Genomic DNA, 24,459 nt, shown 5'->3' on the forward strand with positions numbered 1-24,459 from the left:
TTGACAGAGAGATAGCGAGAGCAGGAACACAAGCAGGGGGAGTGGGAGAGGGAGAAGCAGGCTTCCCGCAGAGCAGGGAGATCGATGCGGGATTCGATCCCAGGACCCTGGGATCATGACCTGAGCCGAAGGCAGACGCTTAATGACTGAGCCACCCAGGTGCCTGAGGTCTTATATTCTTAAATGTACACACCAGGTAATAAGAAATAATCACTCTGGATATGACATATTTGTTTAGCTGGCTTGGGATTAGAGTCAAGATAGTGTATGCACATAAAGTATATATTTTAGGCATCCAGGAAGAATTAGGCCTGGGTAGGAAAAAAGTCAGCTCTGTCTGTGTAAAAACAGTGGGCCTCAGTTTATTTATATAAAGAGATTTTTCTACTGTAAGAAAAGTGCTTTATGACATTCTAAAACAAGGTGAGCAATGCAAGGGGCAGCACTGTAATCTCAAATCAAAGTCCTAAAGAGGCACCCTGACCTTTAGTTCCTCAAATGGTGCCAGTACAAAAGATGAGCACAGTGTGTCCTTCTGTGTGTCCCTAGCAATTTATCAACCTCAGAGATGAAGAAGGAACTTATCTGAGAGTCCCACAGGCAATTGCATTTAAAAATTTTGTCTTAGCCAGCAAAAAACAAAGTCCTTTATGAATGTGGGAATTTCATAGCCAGACTCAACACCATAATCTAACAAAACTAATGGTTCTTATCAAAATCTTAATTATACTTTTTTAGAATGGTAACATTATGAGAAAATAAAGACATAAGAGTACATCACAAAACATCATTCATGTACTCCACTCATTTCATTTCTGAAAAAATATCTAAAAGGGGAGTAAAATGCACTTATAAAGACCGGATAGACCAAAATTTGGCTAAGAATAATGGTTTTACTAAAGGACTGTGCTCCTGTAAAAAAAAACAACAACAAAAAACCACACAAAAAAACTTAAGGTCATAATTCTTAGTGCATATCCTTCTGGTATTTGACTAGGGGCTGTGGTTTGATGGAAAACGAGAAATTTCAGGTTCTTACTAAAGTTATTCTGAAACCAGCATATCAGGAGTCCATTTATTCCATATACTTTCAGGAATAAACAACATATATGAACCTCCTTGGTGGCCTAGTCAGTAGGGACTTCTCTGCCCGCAGATGACATTACACATCTCTCTGCTAACTCTGAAATCCAAATGCAAAATCCAGCCTTTAGGAAGATTACCATATGGATTTGTAACACTATCCGAGACACTTTGGTTCTACAACCAAAAGACTAGAAGACACTTTCCTGTATGAGATTTTTGGATGAAAAATACAGTATAGATATATAATGCCACTTTTACATGTTACTTTTCTTATGAGAAGACATAAGCACTAGAGTGAACATGATGAACAGAATACCTCCTATCAATTTGACATATTCTTCATTTAACCATTTAAAGACACCAAAGCAAGAGAAAGGTCATTATCAAAAACATGGCATAGTATTTTTATCTGACCAGTGAACTGTGTTGCTCTGGTTCACACTGAGAACCGTGACCCAGCTGAAGGAGAGTGTCACACTTAAAATCTGGTTTGCAACGTGTCTTTCATTTCAGCAAATGACCTCCTTTCTGCTACGTATCAAAGAAGCTGGATAGGGTCAGCTGACCTCTTAAAAGTGGGCAAGACAAAAGTCAGTGCTGCTACATGGGCAGCAGGGTTTCCAAGTGAGATTCTTTCCCCTAAACTGCAATAGGGTAAATCAGTCCACAGCACCTGGGTAAGAGACAACCCAGCTTTATGGTTTGTATGTCATTCAGGACAGTTTCAGTAGCCAAAAGGTATAGGTTTTGCAAACTGCTCAAATCAAACTGAGAGTGAAGGAGAGCACTGCTAATAGTTACATAAGAACAAAAGACGTAAATGAGGTGGGTCCTGAGCAAACAGGGGCATATGGCCACCCTACTTCCACATCAAGATGAGGGCAGAATTGTAGGCAATGTAAGCAAATACACGAAGCATAACTACTAACACTCTGCCCTTGGTGGTCATTATACTAGCATAGACACAAAACGGAGTTTACATGTAGAAATCCCCATCCAAGACAGCACTGGCTGATGTCATTTTTGTCATTATCACAGGGAGAGAGCACGTCTACAAGTAGCACAGCAACTTCTGCAAATAATTATAACGTGAGATTACTTGGGGTAAAATGATACTTAAGGATAGAGAGGGTTAGGAGGGTTTCATTTGCTCCCTTCCACTTTGGTCACTTGCTCGTTTTTTAATGGTTCCCAACATAGAGGGGGGAAAAGAATCCGTCCAGAACAAGGGATTCTGTCCTTATTCCAACTGTGAGTCTCTTGTGGGAATGAGAGCCCCTGAAACTCCCCCCAGCCAAACAGGGCGTCCTTAGAGGGCTCCCACCAGAGTTATTTCAGTGAGCTCATATTTTTTATAACCAAAATCATTTCCGAGGAGGGAGAAATCCAAGAGTTAAGTCTTGTCTTAAACCCTTTAAATGTACAACACAAATGAATACTAACTGAGAAATGTATTTAGCCAATATTTGGGGAAGAAAAAAACACACCTTTTTTTTATTGTTGTTGTTGTTGTTGAAATGTTTCCCACTCCTCGCCCCCTCAAAAAAAAAGAGGGGTGCGGGTGTGGGGGCAGAACAGAGGAAAGGAGAAAAGTGGCTTCAGCTCAGTGAAACACTAAAAAATGCACATGAATCAATTATGAAAAAGAGAAGGTCCCTTTGAATGAGGAAAAGCTGATTGGAATTAAGATAGGCTTTGTTCCTATCTGCAAGGTACAAGGAGGGGACTTTTCAGTGGAACAGAAAAGGGGGATTTGGGACTGTTTGGCTGCTTAATGCCATAGTGCTTCAGAGTCCATGTGAAAATTTGCTGCTGGCTATTAATCATCATTGTGCCCCTGCAAAGAAGCTGTTACAATGATGACTATATGTCATTATATTCCCACTGTAAGTAACGAATCAGAGAGCTGGGAAAGTTGGATAAGAGCGGCTGGCAAACTTTTAAGCGGTCGAATCTATTTAAATAAATTTACATCACATTTGCTACTTTCTCTGGTATGGGAATCATACTTTAAAATGAAACAATATGCTGTGTTCATGGGGCCTGGTCTTTTATTCCCCTGTCTCTGAGCCTACTTTCCAGGTCAGCCTTTGCCAGCGCTGACAGCACGCTTTTCTCATAGCCTCTCCTTCTCATAGCCTTTGGTTGCTTTCAAGTTCAATTTAGCACAATAAAGTTGTTATGCATGACAGTTTGGAGAGCAGAATAGGTGGTGTCTGAGCCCGCTGTGTCGCTACAAAGTGGGTCCATTCTCTGTGGGCCGGCTCAGTTACTGGAGCCTTACTGGTGGGATACAGCCATGGACTTCCAGACGTTCCCATCCTGACGCAAACAATTAGCTTCAAACTGCACGAAGCCGTGGGGTCAGCCTGTCTTTGACTGAGACTGCGCCATTTAATATGCTGCAGTGGATTTCAAATTTATGTTGATTTATCCTGTTGGGCTCCTCTTTTATGCGCTTTATTTACAGATGTGTAAAGAACAGGGAAAGTTGGAGTCCCACATGTTTCCCGAGTTTTATTAGAAATCGAAACCATTGTTTTATGTTTATTTTATAAAGAAATAGAGTTGAAACATGTCAGGCGTAATTCCATTAGGCTGAACTGCCCAGAACAGAGCCCTGGGGTTTGGGAGACAGGATCTGAAAGGAAGTGTCTCCTTGGCTAAGCATCATCAACAAGCCAAACAACAAACAACCCTAAACCACCACCAACCCTAAACCATTGTCAGGATAGTTTTCTATTGTGGGAGGTTACCCCCTCCAAAATCCCTCTCTGACCTAAAAGTGACAGATCTTTTAATGGAAGCAAAATGTAATTTTTCAACCATTACAGGCCACCATGTGTATTTGTGTATGTGCATATGGATGTATCAGATCAATTAGTGTTTAGTATTCATTGATGTCTACCCAAGGGCTTACTGTCTTTAGAAATATGATACAATATTTTGCTGTCAGAAAACAAATATTATTTGATTCTGACACTGCAGAATTGTCCTTATGCAGAGAACATCACCTCTCCTCCTATCCCTCTGAAGAGAATCATGTAACAAAGCAGATTTAGGTATATTTTGAATTTTACCAGCAGACGGGTCTAGGCCAGATGTCTTCAGTCTCTGAGCTCTCCTAGTAAAATAAATCACAGTTGTCTTGATTACTGATCTCACTAATTATAGGGAACAACCACCAAATAAGCCTCCTTCGAGATTAGAAATTAACTGAAAGCGTATCTTAAAAGCATATTTCACTTTCTTAAAAGAGTTTATTATTTTTCTGTAAGCTATTTGTGAGACTTAAATTTTTTTTCACCAAAAAGGGCGGAAATACTGATAGTAACCATGCTACATAATATTTGCTCTAACTGTGTATTAGCAGAGAGGAGTAAAAATAAAAATTAAACAGGGAGAGAGGTTCCCAAAAATAATTCTGTTTTTTAGTATACAATTTAATATAATTTCAAAAAGTTCTTGACCAAAGGATATCCTTAAAAGTAAAAATATATATGTGGTTTTAGCAAAGTTTGAGAATGAAAGTCAATCATCCTGGTCATCGCTCTCTTTCTGCTATTATTTGAATAGTATTTGGTGTCATTTTTTGGTAAGGTCCTATTTTGGAGAGTTTGTGGAAACAGACCTGGACAAACAAAAAACTGCATTATGAGAGAAAGTAAATGTGTCTGTGAGAAAAGCACTATATCCTCTATAATTTTCAAATGGACTAATTTCTTTGCCATTTAAATGAGGGAATAGTCAAGCAAATGACCAAGATATTTTTGTGAGGACTTTGCATGTAAGCAGTCTTATTTTTCTTGAAGAAATATGTTGTAAGCATATTAAAAATTCTTCCATACAAGAGTAGTGAGAATAGAGGATGGTTAGATATTAGACAGGTAAGATGTGCCTCAAGTTTACACACACACACACACAGGAACAAAATATGCAGAAGTCTACTGTGGTACAAGTTATAAAACTTAACCTACATGTCTTCATCTGGATTCTGAAAATATAGGGTAACTTACTATAAAAGCTTGTTTCCCTATCTCAGAAGAAATTTCCCAGAAAAAAATCTGCTAAATTAATAAAAATCAATGAGAGAGTTTTGGAGGGAAGCTTGAACGATTGTAACATGTCATAATGATTTTATATAATATTTACAGAGACCCAGAATTCTGGACTGACAGATTTCTACTGATGTACTTTACTTGAGGAAAAAGATCCAGTAGAAAGAGTTGTGAATAGGTTGACCATCAGCACTTGTGAGTGAAGTTGCTTCTGTTAAGCTGATACAGAAGGTGTCTGATAAGGAAGATGATCAATCTTCAATGTTCTCTGGAGCAAAGGAAAGACAGAAAAAGAAAGACAAGATGTAAAGCTCATTATAGGGAGTGAATATGAAAAAAAAAAAAGTGAGGCAGAAAGAGAGAAGATAGTATTCATCTTAAATGGCATCAGCAAACCAGCCAGATTTTATCAAAGTCCTTTGGCTGAAATAAGTACTCATGCAGTTTAAGCTTCAGGAGAATATGATCTTGAGTTTAAATCGCAGCTTTACTACTTATTTGCTTTGTAGCCTCAGCTAAATTTTAAAAAATCTTCTTCATATTCATAAAATAATAATAATAATATTAATAATCCCCAAACACACAGGGTTGTTGTGCAGACTACACAACAGGTTAAGTGTACATCTGTAATGTAGTATTCCTTCCCTTTATCTTTTCAATTTTTTGACATAGCTCTTGCAATTCTCATCCTGAAATTCCTCTACTGATCAATAGTAAGTCAAAACTCCTGACATAAAATCTTACAGAAATAGAGACATTCTTTGTAACAAATATTAACATAATGGATTTCTAATGGTTTGGGTTTGAGAAAAACTGCACCTACATATCACACATTTTTATTTGGTTGTATTTAGCCTTTGCTCATCCTAGTTTGATCACTGAATAATTAATAAAGACCTGAAGAAAGGTTGCTCAGTACCATGGCAATGGTATCGTCCCTTATATGAACATGGGTTTAAAGAGACAACTTTCTGATAACTACAAGATAATCTCCAAAAAAAGTCTCCCAGGGCCTTAGATAGAAATCTGAAGTGCCCAAAGTAAAAAAGACCCATGGCATTTTAAGAAAGAATTCTGCTTCGTGATTACTCCTGTTGCCCCAAAATAGTATGCTTTGGAGGAATAATGCTTTAGTGCTCATGAAAAAAAATGAGTGAATTCTTGACCTCACATTCATTTACTTATAAAACAAATTCTCAGAGGCAGAGAATCATGCTTCCCAAGTAACAAACTTCATTCTTGTGAAAAAGTCATGGAACCAGGGATGAGTTTGAGAGTGAGGGGTAGGATGTAGGGAGGATGAGGACCTTTTCTCATCCATTGTTTGAATTTTGTTTCACCAACGTAACACTTAAAATATTTGGAAAAACTTAAGGCAAAACTTTCAGAAGCATATGTTCTATTTCTACTTATTATACAGTGTAAGTTTTCCAGGTACTAGCAATGATCTTGACCAAGTGATTGACCAAAATTATGTTTTCCCATAAACTACGCTTAATTGAGTCCTTATTTTAATGCTAGCCTTATTTGAGACACTGCAATGTATTTTGTAGAATTAAATAGGCATATATAATTTCATATTCTATCAAATTGCAAAAATGAACTCAATTCTATGTTAGAGATGCCATATATGATGGAAGTATGATAGACATTTTTTATTAAATGCAGAACATGGACATATTGATCCTTTTTTCCAAAGTCTATTATTTTTAATGTCAGTTGATTACACTCCATAATGTGTAATCCTTTGCATATTTAAAATATGCAAAATATGAAATAGCATTCTAACTTGACTTTTAAGCCCATCTTTCTTTACAAATATTGGTAGAAAACCAAGAAGAGATTAACTACATTATATTACTGCCTATTTCTTTGTCATTTAACTATTAAATAGAATATACTTTTTCATATCTCCTCATCACTGAGGTGATTTTTTTTAAGACCTGCAAATACTGAATTAAACATATATGTGTTAAATAGGGTATTTGTGCAACATACAACCTTTAAACAATTTTTTCGTTTTTATGGGCAAGCTGTTAATGAAGAGACATATGTGCTGTTTTATATATCCACATGCTTTACTACCATTTTTTAGATAAGCACTATAACTTAAGTTGTCTTCCACACAAAGTTCTGGCAAGCTTCAATAGATTCATTAGTGGGTTTTTCTTTACAACCAACGAAGCTCAAAGAGCTCCTAACAATGGAGCTAATCACTGCCTCTTCCCTGACCCAAGCTTAGGTTTTCCCTCCTTTCACTCCAGACTCTTATTTCATTTCTGAGCAATTGGATTTCCGTGGCACTCCCAGAACAAATAAATATCTCCCTTTCCCCCTGCTTACATCTTTTGTGTATATTTTTTCTATACGACTGCCCGTATTTAAACTAGTGTGGTAATGGCAGGGTTGTTCAGGTAATCTTTCATTGGACATAAATGGTGTAACATTAAAATGCAGATAATGTTACCTCAATTAGAGAATGCTGTGCAAAACTTGAAAAAGACGTAGCTAAATGTTTGGACTAAACAAGTAAGTCTATGTTGTTAAGAGTGGGGCTGGGCAAGTTGCATTTTCAATAGATCCCTTAATGAATAAATGTTAGACTGTATCAACAGTCCTGAACAGGCTTGTGGTTTGTGTGTGCATGAAGTGTAATGGTATCAATTGACTGGCTCTTTGTGGTTGCTATAAAGTACTCTTGAATGTGTCAATGGAGAGAAGGCCTGCAGACAATGAAGCCATGACAGCTGAATGTCAGCAGCGACCTTGAACCTAAACTGGTTTCACCATTCCAGTGACTCTAGCTACAGTGAAGACATGCACTGGAGCCGGACCTTCGGCATTGCCTGTCATTTTCTGTGTTCAGATTCCAAGCACTTAAGTGACAATTTTACCACATTGCTAGACCTTGCTAATATGCATCAGTGAACGTTCACTTATTAGTGATGGGGCTAACGATATGTTCAGCATTTTAATCAGACCTGCACTGGCATTTAAAAATACAAAAAAAAAAAAAAAAAAAAAAACCAAAGCAAAACAAAGCATCATTCTAGACAAAGTGTTTCATATAAGCAAACTCATCCAGAGAAGATACTCAAAACATGTCTTTTCTGCAGCAATGGATTCTCTGATATCGATCTTGCATTACACAGCATTACTGCACATACATTACTACACTCTTTATTGCTGCAAATAGCACATGATTAGTTAATTAAAATATGGCGTCAAGGAATAATTAATATTTGTAATGCAGTGTTTCTTTAATGAAAAACAAGAGAATTCTTCTAAAGGTCACATTTACAGATTAAATGTGTCTTTAACATAAATGGAATGTTATTAAGCTAGGCTCAATATTCAGGAGAGAACTACAAAGCCTTTTGTGGCAAAACACTATTAATGAATTCAAGAAACTGAATCCCTTTGCTAATGCTGGAGTTGAGCAAGGTTAGAAGCCCAAGCACAACTAATGTTCTTAATATGTTCACTATACTCTGCAGTGAAGAACTGAGGGAGGGAAGGAAGGGAACTGGGTTGGGAGAGGGAAAGACTGGAGGAAATAGAGGAAGAAAAGCAAGAGAGACAAGGGCAGAGAGAGAGAGAGAGAGAGGTAGAGAAGAGAGGAGATCTTGATTGGTGAGAAACATATAACCATGTGTATGCAGCACAGAACAGTAATATCAGAAATTGGCATGCATGTGCTGTAGGAAGGACAGCTAATATATTTTTTGGCGTTATTAATATTATAGCACTATAGCTCATTGCAATTCATTCTACAGAAAATGTAATATTTGCAAAAAATAAACAATGTAAAGAAAAATATTAACTGTATACTTATGAACATAAATAAGTACAAATTTGTTATTAAACACATGTACTTCACTTAACTAGCACGTCTGTGAGTCCTAATCATCAGTAAAAACTGTTGTGTGATATACTATTTTTCAAAGTAAATAAAAGTGAGACACAACTATCCTCTTGTTTCTCTGTGGTTATTTTAAGTGTTTATATACTATAAATACTGAACTGCCTGATTAAATTTGTCCTTGTAAGTCCTTTACAATATACAGAGGAGGGAAAAAGCCTCCGTAGGATATATCTGTCTTTTACTTGAAAAAACTGAATGTTAGCAAAGATTTTTCAGTAAGTTCCTAACAGGAGAAGGTCACATATGTTTTAAAATATAATAAGAAAATATCTTTAAAATGAACATGCTACTGTGAGAAATGCTTATTATCCAAAAAACACTGTACATAAAGTTTATTATTTATTTATTTAGTAGGATAATGATTTTATGTCCATTTTATCAGATCATACTGTACTATAGAAACAAAAGTAAACACATCATCTTGATTTCATATTTCAGTTAAAATATTTATTATGTGAAAGATCATATTATAAAGGTTATTAAGCTACCACAAAATAACCAATATAAAACAGATATTCAAATAATAATTTAAAATCATCAACTGCCCCAAGATAAAAAATGTGCAAAATTTAGCATATAGATAGGTTCTTTTTGGCCTTAAAATCAAAGTGCAATGAGGAAAATAAATAATGAAATAGAAATATTTTCTTGCATTAACTTTTATGTATGCGTTTCCTAGAAAGAAAGATAATTCCCTTTCTAATGTTTATAGATGTGTTTGCAAAGTTGAACATTCAATTTATACTTTCTTACATTAGTATTACCACTTGTAAGTGAGCTGATACTATCAGTTGGCAGCTATGAAAAATGACCTGCGTCATATATTTATTTTTAGTTTAACGTGACTCTGTATTTTTATAATTTTCCCAAATATAAGTTTTACACCAGAAAAAAGATATTAGCATTACCCAGTTTTATTTTGAATCACTGAGATTTCTATGAATTATATCCGCTAGGAAAATATCATTTAGAAAGTATTTATATTTGTAATGTCACTTCAATGTGGTATAATTTTGATGAATTCCAGAGAATAAAGGAACTCCACAGACGCCACCACTCATTATGAAGCGGCACCTCTGCAAACTCCTCTGGTGGTCTCAGACTCGAAGTTGCCTCTTTCCTCTGCTCTGTGGAAGAGCTCTCAAGAAGACAAGCTCCAAATCTTGAAAGGTTGATGGTTGGAATGAACACCTATTTTTGCTGTTTCAGTTATTTTAAAGTAGGATGATAATTCTCAAATGAGAATTAATCCCCCGTGCATATATAGGTTATGTAATTTAAGTTTAAATACAAAAGTAGTCAGAAATGAAATTCAGGTTAACAGGTCAACACAATGCCTACAGCTGAGGCGCTCATTTTTGTTGGCCTACATACATAGCCATCTTGATTAAACCCAAATGTATATGGTGATGTCTGAAAATATATCTTTAGGAGATGGTTAAAGGATATATTTAGTAAACATCTGACTATGTTATTTAAGAAAACATTCTAAATAAATGCTCATACTATGAAGATATGATGGACTATTCCATGAATACATATGTGACTATGGCTAGAATTTGTGATGAAAAAAGTTGTATAAGAAACATGCATTAATATTGGTTTATTTTTGAGGTACACACTCGGTAAAGGTATATATGCCAAGTAGGTTTTCCTTCAACATATGTAAACATAAAGAAGGACCATTTTAAAGTGTCCTTCACGCTCTTAAAGTCCCTTGAACGTTTTATTCTCAAAAGAAAAAAAAAAGGACGGTGATGGAGTGAACTTGGAATTACTTATTTTCAAATTTTAGTGGTTTGCATATTTAAAATTCACTTTTACTTATTTGTGTATTTATTCAGCAAATGTTTCTTTAGATTATTATATGCCAGTTTCCATGTTAAAAAGAAAAACACAACAACACTGGATTCTGGTGCCAACTTTCATTCTTTTTGTTTTTAAGCACTCAGTTTTTCAACTTTTGCAAGCTAGGAAGAAAGAGGGAGAAGTTTCACATTAGTAGCAGTCCCAACTGGGCCTGGCCTCTCTTCCCCCACCACGGTAAAGGGGCTCTGCGGCCCTACCCTGCCCCTCTCAGGATGAAACAACCGTTCTTAAAGGACTACTCAGCTCTGAATTTATCCTGGACTCTACACATGCTAATTTCAGTGCAACCACTACTCTGGGGTAGCTCTTATGTTTCAGATACAGTGCTAGTTATTTTGTCAGATGATATTTTATGGATATTTATGTAATCTTTAGAGTCACTGTGTAAGGAGGAAATTCCTGAGGTTCAATAAGACAGTGCAATGGCTCCAAGTGAAGACAACCAGCAACCTGAACCCAGATCTATTCACTCCAACACCAGTGCTTCCTATATGCCAAAACAACCACCTGATTCACACAAGGCAAGCAGCATTTATAACTGAGCGGAAATATTAGTCAAACTAGAATTTGGATAAATAGACTTTTTTAAGTCCCTAGATACAGATGCCTGTAGACAAAAAAAGTGAGTGAAGATACATTTATCTAGTATAAACAAGCATGAATTCCAGTTATGTGAACTCTGACTAGATACCCACCCACCCCCACCCTCTGTCAGTTACTCCTTGAAAAAAAACATAATCTTCTCTGCAACAGGGGTGGAAACCAGAAGGGATTCTTAGTGGGGTAGTGACTCTAATTTTAACAAGAAATTGGGTTGCCTCTAGGGCCAGTTATGATTCCATTCCTATGCATGCCCCCCTTTCCCTCTAGATAGTCGCACATTGCTAGAGGTCAAGGAGTGAGTGAGTGAGGGCAATGGAGCAAGTTCATTCTTGTTAGAGCTCTGATCAAGGATGACATCTTTCAAAGGAGAGAACTTGACAGAAGTTTATCCAGCACCCAAATATTCAACATTCCTATATATTTAATTTCTTTAGTTGCATTTGGATTGTTCTATTCTTACCAAACACAATTTTTCAAGGAGAAAGAGAAAAGTTGATTCTTCATTCATTGTAAAGGAAAGTTTAATTAAATGCATGGTGGGATACTTCCTGATCTAACTAAAAGTATAGTTTTTTCTTCTATTTTGGTTAACCTAAGTTATAAACCGTACAAATTAACCTTAAGCTTTATAAAAATATAAAACTCTTTAAATAATGTTTTATAATCCAAAATGGAGCCAGATCACTGTCAATTAAATGTATGTAATAGTAATACCCATACCCCATTGCTCTCACCTAAACTCTACAACTTCAGTTCAGCTTCAGACCTTTTCAAACAGAAAACTAACTTGCGTTCATTTTTGTTGGTAAAATATTTAAGTATATGTAATATTTACGTGTGATGATTATAGCATAATAAACAAATATTTTTGTCAGGTTTTGCTTTTTGGGAACATGAATTATTTTACTCTTTTTTATCATGCTATTGTCTTAAAATAATCCAAATAAACACATGTATTTTATAATGTCATACTTAAGACAATACGATTTCCAGAGGTAAAGACTCTCTTGTACATACTCTAGTTGCATGTCCTGCTGACACATAATTGATTGCATCATCTAAAATTGGCTGGACAGTTTTAGAAATGAATGTAATAGTGTAGTCACATTAATGCTGAAGTAATTATTAATAAAATCCTAAAAAGGAGTGCTATTGATCAGAAAGAAAAATGTAGTCTCATTTTACTTGTTACCACAAAAAGTTATAATAATACTATTGTGTAACTAAACACATTTGGAGACATCATACAAATCTACCTGTCATGTTTAATTATAAGCTACTGAGGAAACTGCTAATAACATTAACAAATAAAAATAGCATTATTCAGTCTTTAACTGCTTGCTCTTTGTCTGAAAGCATATGAGAATCGCCACTTACACCAAGTGCCATTTAAATGATTAATCAATGAATTTGTGGTAACAAATCTCAGAAGTTTTTGTGATGAGGTCAGCTCCCCACAACATGACCTCACATTTTAAGATGCAGTCACCTTAAAATAGTGACATCCATGAGTTCGAGTACTGAGAAGTATATGTGCACTAGGAATTATGAGATACTTCTGAGTATCTCAAGGCCCACTGTTGTTTGGATGTTTTATATACCATAAACAACATCATGTCACACAAATATAATAACCATAAACAGGAAGAGTTCAGGGAACTCAGCACATAACACTAACTTGGTGGTATTTCCAGACACTAACAGAATAAAGGGGCTCCATTCCCCCCGTGCTAAAAACACTGGTTTTCTTTAGGACACATAAAGGAAAAAAGAAGGACTTACTCACCTTAGGCCAATGTAAATTCAAGTAACATTGCTCAAATATTAAGGGGTAGTTTGGCAGTAATATCTGAGAGGTAGAGTCTTGCTTTATAGCAAATGGTAAACTTTATTCATAGAATACAAAATCTAATTTATAACACCTTTCTCTGTCATCATTATATGACTATAGTATAAAATTACCTTGGGCTAATTCAATTTATATAAAATGTCTTGGACTTTATAGTATATTTTTTTAATTTTAAAGATTTTTTTTATTTATTAGAGAGAGAGAGCTAGAGAACACAAGTGGTGGGTAGGGGGAGTGGGAGAGGGAGAAGCAGACTCCCCCGCTGAGCAGGGAGCCTGACATGGGGCTCAATTCCAGGACCCTGAGATCATGACCTGAGCTGAAGGCAGACGCTTAACAGACTGAGTCACCCAGGTGCCCCAGTATACTTTATTTTAAATAGAATATAGTATATTTTAAATGCCTTTCTCATAAAAAAATAAATTATTTAGTAATTAAGCTGCATTGTTTGGGTATTGTCTTTTCACATGCCTACAGAAATTTACCTTCTGAAAGAATACCCTGCTGTCCATATTTCTATTTTCCATCATAAGCAAGGCAAAGCACACGAAGGATCTCCTCCTTGAGTTTGCATCTAAATATTTGAGAATTTATAAAAATTAACTATCTCAGTCCCGATACAGATATTGAACACACCTCTCTGCAGTCTTTCAACATGTATCCAAAATTTCAGAGCCACATTATGAACCTTTCTTGGGTAAGCCCTATGTACAAGGTATAGACTAGAAAGTACATTACTCCATTAAAGCGTTCTTGTTTCCTTTAGAATAGTATCATTTAGAATGCACCTTAGCCATATTCAGTGGTTGACAGATAGCGTAAACACAAATAGGTTTTTACATCGCAGTTGTGCACAATACACCTTTGTACCGCTGACTGACTGCTTACAACAATAAAAAATAATGGTAGCATTCTCCTGTCAAACTTTCTGACTAGTTCATAGCGAACTTCAAAAATATGGTTCCTTTTTCTCAAATGCAATTAATTTGAAGATAAAAGTAATGTGGTGCCATGAAACATAAATGTTGCACCCCAAAGAGGAGACTGTTTGCTATCCAATAACAATAGATAAAGTTCTACATCCCCATTTTTCAAAAGAAGGCAATGGTCCCATTTAAGTATGCAAAGAAATGCTTCATGTGGCAAGAAGTACAGTATGATTAATATAAAAAAACGAGAAGTATTTATTTACCAATTTTGACAGTTGTCATGGACATCACTGTTTCAAGTGGCATTTTTGACAAAACAATTTGCTGGCTGATAGTTACAGGGGAACTGAAAGATTTCTTTTTTCCCTGTGTATTTACAATATAAAAAAAAAAATGCATCCTCAATGTAACTTTTCTGCTTAGGAGAAAAAAAAGAATGAGTTCTATAAAACAACCCATCCAGCGCAGTTTCTATAAGAACAAATGAATGCAAGTGTTAACAAGGCCTAATCTTCCCTTTTGTATTTGTTTCTTCATTAAGCTCTAACTATGCTCTAGCTCTTGTACCCTGAAGATTTGATGTGAAGACGGTATGACAGGCTTGGCTTCTGCCGAGGCAGCTGGCACTCCTGATGCCAAAAGCCAGAGCTTGTGGTAGTGGGATCAGGAGAGAGTCGTTCGAGCACAGTTTGCCTGTCAGTTTCCCATCCGCCTAGCAGTGCAGCCCTCCCTCCCCGAGTCCCCTTAATGAGAAGTGGAGGACAATGCCAGTATTGTTGTTTCTACTCGCAATCTTGTGGAAAGAACAATCGCTGTTTACCCAAGCATTTGTATTACCCAAACTCTGTCGATAATTACTTCTAGAGTCCCTGATTAACTCTGCTCTCTGCCTCAGCACAAAAAGCTATTGAGATAGACACCAGACAACTTTCCTCTTAGAGCCTTTTAACAGTTTACTGAATATGATTCAGTCCTCATATTTATCAGAAGAATTGTGCCTACAGGATTTGCACTCAGCTCATTAAGAGCCTTCGAATCATATAAGAAATCCATGTACTTCGGCAGGTTTGAAAATCCTCCGTCGCCCCACCTTCTCACTCCCGACCCCAAGGGAAGTTAAAAAACACCCTCTCCTTCCCGTTGACGTACTCTTGTACCTTAGAATCTATAATAAATATAAGCACATTTCAAGAAACAATGATAATTCTAGTCAGCTTATCGTTGTTAACTTTTTATGATGAAATATGTAGGAGAAAAATTTCTAGTTATTTAATTACTGGCAATTTTATGATATGCTTTTGTTTTCTAAGACCTAACAAAATGGAACTGTTGCTATGTCTATTTCCATGATACTGGTAATAATTTTAATCTGTCACATCACTCCTACCCCCCTTCACGTCCCACCCCACATGCAGTCTGCTGTTAGCACTATGCAAAACAGCATCATGAATATGCGTAATTATGGAGATTCATGGTAATTTTTCAGGGTTATCCGATGTGACGTTTATAGGACAGCAGCATACATCAATTTAAACGAGAGTGACAAATATCTTATCCTTTATATTTCTATAGTATTTTTAATATTTTCTTGGACCCTCTCTAGGGAGTAGTGTGAAATGGTAAGAACTTGAATAATAAAAATGTTAAGCAATCAAATGCTTTACTAGAATGGTTTTTAAAGGCAAGTTTAAAAATGATTCTCTACCTGTTGAAGTTTAAAAAGTATAATATAGTGAATTTTCTCTCCTGCAATACTTCTCATCAAGCATCTTACATGTTTCCAAACCAACAAAAGCATGGACATTTGCATGTACCATTTAAAGATGAGGCTGGATTGCTTAATTACTTTTAAACTATGACTGCTTGCCTGACAGAATTATTTGCCAAATAATGGTCCACCAACTTTATTAAGCATAGGCATTTGAAACAATAATCTAATTGTGGCATATTTGAATTTTATTCTAAGTCTGTTGCACCTCTTAGAGACTTGCATATTATCTTTATCTCAGTGACTAATTAGGACTAGCTTGACAATTTCATATTTACAATGATTACCAAGTAGGAATCCTTTTCCTTGTTCTTTATGTTTGTCATGAATACTGTATAACACTAATTACATTGAAGATATAAAGAGCCCCACAATTTGATTGAGAGACATCTTGAGTTTAAAGTGAGCAAGTGTGAATTGTATCAAGAATTTTAAATGGTGGGGCAATTAATATCTATTTTTTATGCAGTCACTAAAAAAGATGAAATAACTGTGTGAGCTCAAGTCATTATATCAGCCCAATTTTTAAGTGTATTAACAATAAAGTCATTAAAAATTGGCTTGATTGAAAATGACCCTCCCCATTCCAACCAACTGAATTCAGAATTCCTTTTTCTCAAGCATATACTTTCAGGTTGAGGGTCAAACTTTCACAATTAAATGTTTCTCAGTACTTTCCTGGTAACACACCATCGTGAATACTCTCCATACAATTAGCAGGGCCTACTGTGGAAGTAGACTGCTAATAGAAATAATAATGAAGGATACTGGGGCATTAGTATGCCAGAGAAGGTTGAAGAAACCTAGTTTGTATGATGCATATATAATTGTATGTTACATCTAAATATCACTGTATGTTGCTTTTAGAAATAATTACTTAGGAAAATATATTTAACCCCTCCCCTTTTTTAAGATTCCAATCTGATTAACAAATAAGTTCAGTGGTGTATTAAGCCTATGAGGTAGCAGTGTTGTACATGAATGTGTTCTCTATTTGCATGTTTTTTAAAGTGGCACTTTCTGAAGACACACAATTGCTATGTCTATATACACATCTAAAGCAAAGTGAAGAATTGATGCAATCATCCAGATAATTCAAGAGAAAACCACTTTTGCCTCAATTATCTATTGCAAGCAAAAGTGAGGGGGGTAGCCTGAATTGTTCAAATTAAGTGCCTGGAATCTCTTCACTTTGCACGTGTAGACACATTTTACAATATTTATGTTCCCATTTGTAATTTACATAAACATAAAGGAGAAATATTGCTACCTGAAAGATGACCAAAATCTTTTCACAGCAATAATTTCTACTTTTTGGTTTTACCTAATTTTTGGTAAAGAGTCTGGTTATTCTTGTGCATGTTATGTACGGTAATTGAATTAAGACAAAACTAGATGGATTCATTTGTTCATTTACTAAATGTCTGGTTAATAATCTGATTTGTATAAATGATACTGATATCCCACTATAAAAAGTTCATTGATACAGTCTAAAACTTTAATAATATGTACTTTTGAGTATAAACATAAATTGATTTGAAGATGTAAATGTGATTCATATGTACATTTATTTACAATAAAATGCAACATTAAAACAAATATTTTCCATGAATACATCCTATATTGTCCATGTTTAAGATTTGTTATGAATAAGTTAAAATCCATAAAGAAATCAAATGCCGGAACACATTTTCAAAAGTTCCACTGACACATTAAAAATTCAAATATGTAGCAGATTTTACAGTGTTTTCTCCATATGCACTGACAGAAACAATAATATATTTAATTGCTGACATTTGTATGATTTTACCTTACATTTATTAAGTATATAAAGTATATTTTCAATGCATTTGAAAAATCTGTTGTGTTTATTAATACATGAGGAATCCTAAATTTCTTCTGGGCCTGTTTAATCCCTACAGGTAGTCTTTACTCTGGCCCACATATAAAATGCCTTCCAGAAAATGTAAGGCAACCCTACCATGTTTCTTCATATTGGTACTGTGTCAAATTACATTTTGTTTGAATACTAGAAACTAAGCTTTAGTTAAAATATTGCCAAAGTATTGGATTATAAGTGTTTGTCTGGACAATTAATACTTAAATGTTAAAAGACACTGGAATATTTTATGGATCTATTAGGCAATGAAAATGAACTATCTATGTCATAAATTTGGCAGCTAGGGTTCATGTGTAGCATTCATTTATAATTTTCATGTTTTATATAAAAGTATGTAATTGATGCTTATAGTATAACCAAAATCTTCTCTGTCCTCATAAAAACACATGGAGCAGATGTAAAATTAGGCATTTCAAAGTATTTTACTACTCCAATATTGTTTTAATTTGTTCTAAAAATCAAGTGTCTATCTCTAAATTTTATTTATGAAAAATCAACTTCCAGAATTAAATAGATATGTTTTACAAATACCGAGTTGGGCCTTGATAGATATTTTTCTTTAGAATTGCTAAAGAGGGAAATATAATAATTTGGTGGCAAACATCTGTCTGGTAATCATATATGATAAATTCATAAGAAATACAGGAAAGATATTTATTTACTGTTACTGCTAAGCTAGTCTTTATTTATCTTAGAAGATTTTTCATCTATGAGTGGAAAACAAACTTTCCTTCAAGAGGTCTGTGAACCGAATAATAAATGTCAGGTCTAAATCCTGTATGAAAATCAGTCCGGTTTAATCCTGGATATTCTTCAGCATGCAAATGAAGACTAGAGGTTTCCCTGGGCCCGCTGTCATACAGGCAGCCAATTTACAGACCCTGGCACAGTGTATGTGTTATGGGCTCGCCGGCTGCCCCTCCCCCCTAGCCTAAGACTTGGTCTCAGCTGCCTGCCTTTCACAGAAAACCACAAACCAAGGAAACATATCAGTAATAGCGCCCTGTAAATTAACTTGACATTTGATGCAGAAAAAACCCTAAAAGCTTACAAAAGACATTGAAAACAAAAGCCACTCAGGACCCACACTACATATATTGTGGATTTAAGAGATCTGGAAGGTGGTTATTCTATTGTAACCAACACATACAGCCTTCATCTTCTTTGTTAAGACAATTCAGTCATTCTTTGTTACAGGCATAGTGTCCGTCAAACAAGAAAATAATATTTTCCACCAGAAAAAAAAAAAAAACACCTAAAAGTCCAGCTGATATTATAATAATAATTCAATCAATGGGTTTCTTTTACATTAAAAAATAAAGCTACACATTCCTAATGTGAAAAAAAAGATGCTAAAAATCTGCCTTTATGTTTCCTTGGTAAATAAGACATGTTGACACTGCTAAGATGTAAATAATGTAAGACATGTTGGAAAATGGTGTGAATCTTGCTGAACATGAAGAATTCACAAATATGTTGTGTCTTAAAATTTTGCCATTCAAGAGATTTAATTGTGTGTGTGTGTGTGTGTGTGTGTGTGTGCTTGGAAACCCTGGATCCTTTTTATAGGAAAAAAATTGGGGGGTTCAAAGAAGGACTATTGATAAAATATTAAGTGATTCTTTGACATCAGGTGCCGTGTGGAGCTAGAGTGAGGCACACAGCATATTTAAGCCATTAGACATGCAGGAATGTTAACATTATTATGCGTTATTGTGTCTGGCTATGTGAACCCCCCCCACACACACACTCTCTTCTTCTCAATCTCTCTCTCTCTCTCTCTCTGCTTCTCACTCACTTTCCCTCCCTTCTTCCCTCCTCCCCACCTTTCTCAGTGTCTCTCCTACTCCCTCCCTCTGCAGGACCTGCTACACTGCATCTTACAAATGTCTAGCCTTATAGTTTACAAGCACAGAACTGTACTGGTAAAAATGCATAATCTTAGCATCTGTGCTTCTTGATATTCATGGATTTATTTACAAGTCCCTGTGTTCTACTTTTTTTTGCCTGTTTCTATGGTTTATATTACTGTCATGCCTATATTCTTGTGGGAATTTCAAATAAGAATCAAGATATAACTGGCAAATATTCTGTAATGCAGTCTGCATTTCCATAATTTAGCTGTTTTTTAAAAGAGACAATTTAAAGAGGTTTATGGACTTAAGGATATATGAAGAGTATTCTGATTGGCTTTTTTTAGTACTTCAACTGCTTAAGGTTCAGTTTGTGTAAAATGGATGTAATAAAATAAATTTATGTACATATATGTGCTTGTGTATATGTAAATGCATTTAGAATGAAAAAGTTCATAAATCTCAGTCAAATTTACTGATTAAGTTCACTATATTCACATTTGGTAACATTAAGATATTTCACAAAAAAGGTTCAAAGGTAAAAGGCTAACATTTTATTTCTTCTTTAGATTCTAACCTGCAAAAAAGCTTAAATATTTACAAAGCAAGTCTTTGGGTTCCTGTGTTTCCCCAACCCTCAACACACATCTCCTCCCACTCGTGGAGCTGATTTAACAGAAGCCTTTTAGCACACTTCACCAGCGCCAAAGAAATGTGGTGGGGGGTTTTTCCTCCCTTTTTTAAGCTCTAAAGACACAAATTCTTTTGAATAATCTAATTAGCACTAAAACCACAAATTTAACTTACTTTACAACAATGTTCAATTCTTTTCCCACCTATCTCCACCTCAAAATACAATTCCACCTTCATATTATCGATGCATTTATTTAGGGATTAATATTCTCCAGTTTAATGTAATGCTGAAATTTGAAAAGTCCATGTATATGCTTTGCTGTTTATAGCTCCAGTTTAATTACTGTGTGTTAAACTGCCTAGACAGCGGAATGAATTTATGAATATCTTCAAGACAGCCATAGTTTGGAACTGCACACAAGAGAAAATGGGATGGTGGGGGACACTGCCTTAAATGATCTTTATGTCAGTATTCTTGAAAATTCACACTCGATGTAGGAAAATGTTAAATGTGAAAACATTATGATGAAGTCTTGTTATAGCCCTAAAGTATGGGATATGTAAAATACAAAGATTTTCACATGTACAGTTATAACACATGCTAAGCAGCATAGATTATTAAGCAAGATTCATTCCTTTATTGGGGAGAGGGAGGGGAGTAATTTACAGACAAGAGCTAAGCAATTCTGTTTAACACAACTCTGTCTAGTTGATTGTAAGGCATGTGCAGTATTTTTCCAAAGCCCGTCATCAGTAGTAAAGCAATTTACAGCTCAGGATATTTTTTAGAAGATACTCATTTTATTAAGAGTCAATAAGATAGGTTGTGCAGAAAGATATACATGTATTTGCAATTCATATTGTTGCTGTGTTTCTATTGTGTTCTGAGCTTCCATCATGGCTGGGAGATGGGAAGCTGGCATGTTAGTGTAGGAGGGTAAGAGAGAAAGCCCCAAATAAACACTTAGAGCATTTTCAAATTATCTCTAATTATAACCACATTTCTTTTTTCTTCCTGAGGAGGGTGGGGTAAGTGGTAGAAAGAAGATGATTATGAGTGCAGATCATATCTGTGCTATTAAATAATATTAATAATTCTTTTGGTCCAGAGGATGATGTTTTCATTCTGGACTTTCAAGCACCTCAGTCTACCCATTCAAAGCAATGACAGAAAAATGATTCTGAATGTGTAGGCATTAAACATTTAAATTCTCTACTCCCTGGTCATTATACGACTGTCATATCTTATACCTTCCCCTCCCCCACTATGCTTTTGCTGATTTGACTTCATTTACATTGGCTCATTATGCATCTGGTCTTTGTTCTACTGAACGGAATACAGTACAGTGACAAAGCAAAACTTACACGTCGGCCGAAATATTTTTGATTTAAAAATTAGGTTTCACTACTTAAATTTACATTTAACTTCCCAACATTGTTTAAATTGGAAGCAAGTCTTTTCTTATACAATAACTATAATCTATATGCAATTATTTTAAAAGTGGTTAAAATTACCTCAAAATGTCATTAGGAAATGACATTTAAGACCTTTTATAACAAATATTCTACTGCTACCTAGGCAATATTATCCTATTAGAAGTATTAGGTTGTTCTTTCCAAGCCTCTGTCTGAATTTCTATGTAGGCCCAAGGAGCAAGCTTTTATCTATTTTACATGAAGTTCATTGTTTAGAGCTGTCCCTTATGGGTCTTATTTTAATGTATCAAACAACAAAGGTAATGTCAATCCTTACAAAAAAAAAAAATTCCTGCTTTGCATTTCTTGCAATTAAAAGGTTTCCTGATTTACAAACCAAATTTTCATCAAATTAAAAGGAAGTCCTAGCTGACCGATCAACATGGAAAAACATGAAAGTTACACTGAACTTTAAATGTCTATCCCCATGACAGTGTATACTGTCTTTTCATTTGTTATAACCAATGGAGACATGGGATTAATCTAATACAGCCTAATTAAACACCCATTCACACATGAGGGTCTTTAATGGTACTAGAGGCACAAATGCTACTTTGTATGACAGTTATATTTGCATTTATTTTAAGTTAGACAACAGATATTTTTGAATACAAAGAAAATAGGAAAAAAATAAAATATGGGAGCGCACGCTTTTGAAATGGAAGCAATTTCGTGTTTCCTGCAAAGGTAATTGCTATATGCACGATTTAGGTTTCATTCCAGATACTCTGACCAAGGTGCTTTTCTAATTTTAGTTATTTATAAAAATGTATAATCATGGTTACAGCGGCTACATGTCTGGAGCACCATCTTGGAAGAAAAAAAACATCATCATGTTTTCTTGGCTCTGTTAATAACTCTGTGACCTCTGGCTTCTCTCTTTATCTGTTTGTGCCTTGATTTTTTTCATCTATGAAAAGGGAATATTTGTCCCTTACCTACCTACTGCCATGTTTAACTAGAATAATATATTGTTCTTGGGAAGAAAGTATATTATGAATGCAAGCTTTTAGTTTTCTCATTGATTAACTTTACCATATAATGGGAAAACGCAGTACTGTATATTTGTCTATATTCAATCTCTTTTACTTAAGTTGCCACTTTTAGTTCTAGAGTTAATGAAAATAAAATATAAATGACTGGATTTTTTGAAGGTGGGAGTAATCACCCACGTCTTGGCGATTTTTGTTATATAACCTTGTTATCATCTGCAAGATATTTTTATGAGCATAACTGGTTTTAGAAAATGGCTTTACAGTAGAAGTAATCAACACAGTAGCATGTAGAATGAGTGCACGCCTGTAAAAAAACTAGAAATTTGGTGAGAAATTCTTATTCTAGTGGCACCTCAAGAGAAAGTAAATTATTTAAGCTATAGTTGCTTTGAAAATACCTTAATTTTTCTTTTGAGTCCTAGAAATTTTAGATATTGGACAATATGAAACTCTGATGTAGAAATCTCTAAGATTTTATCATTTCAGCATTTATTGGGACTATTTAGAAGCATTCCCAAACTCAACATATTTCCAAAATATACACTGGGCACAATTAACTCTATTTCCATTGCAAGGATTAAAATGGTGTGATTTAACTTCTTCACATTTCAACTGAATCATCTATTAAATGCTGAGATTGAGCTAGATTACCAATAAGACCATTTCCAGATCCAAAATTAACCTGGCCAGTATTTGGATATATCATTCTTAGAATTTTAGGCACATAAATATCATACCTAAATCTAAATGATATTTTGTCAGGTATTTGTCCATTTATTTGATGAATGTTTATTAAACACTGAACACATGCCAGGAATTTGTTAAATTCTTGAAACCTAGAAAAGGAACAGATTTGGAGGCAAAGATAAACATTACCTTACTAAAGTCTGACCAAGATCAAAATCTATGAGCATCTAAAGCCTTGGCACAACAGAGTTAGATGTGCCTTAAAAATATTAGTGGGCATGGTAGACAGTATTAGTGTTCACTAATATCCTCTGTCTGCCCCTGTAGGAGGGTTATACTTCCTGCCTTCATGAAGTCAGGCTACGATATGTGAATTGATTTAGCTAATGACATATGAGCATAAGTAAGAGGTGTCATTGCAGGGGAAGATTTAGGAATCAGTCCATATTTTGCCATGTTTCCTTCTCCCTTTGTCACAGTTACCAGCAATGTTCTAAAGAGTTTCTGTTCCACTAAAATGGGTCCCAGAGTGAAGGCTATGGTGACATAGAGGAAAATGTCCAACTGATCCAGAAAGGATATTAGAATGAGAAAGAAGGAAAAAAACTTTCCTCTTAAGATACTAGGGTTTGAGAGCCCCTGGGTGACTCAGTAGGTTAAACTGAGGTCATGATCCCAGAGTCCCAGGATCAAGCCCCACAGTGGGCTCCCTGCTCAGCGGGGAGTCTACTTCTCCCTCTGCCCCTCACCCTGCTCATGCTCTCTCTCTCTCAAATAAATAAATAAATAAAATCTTAATTAAAAAATGATATTAGGATTTAGGACTGT

This window comes from Mirounga angustirostris, unplaced genomic scaffold (genome assembly GCF_029215605.1).
Source record: "Mirounga angustirostris isolate CCGP_5_RB_7025 unplaced genomic scaffold, mMirAng1.0.hap1 SCAF_7, whole genome shotgun sequence".
Lineage (NCBI taxonomy): Eukaryota > Metazoa > Chordata > Mammalia > Carnivora > Phocidae > Mirounga > Mirounga angustirostris.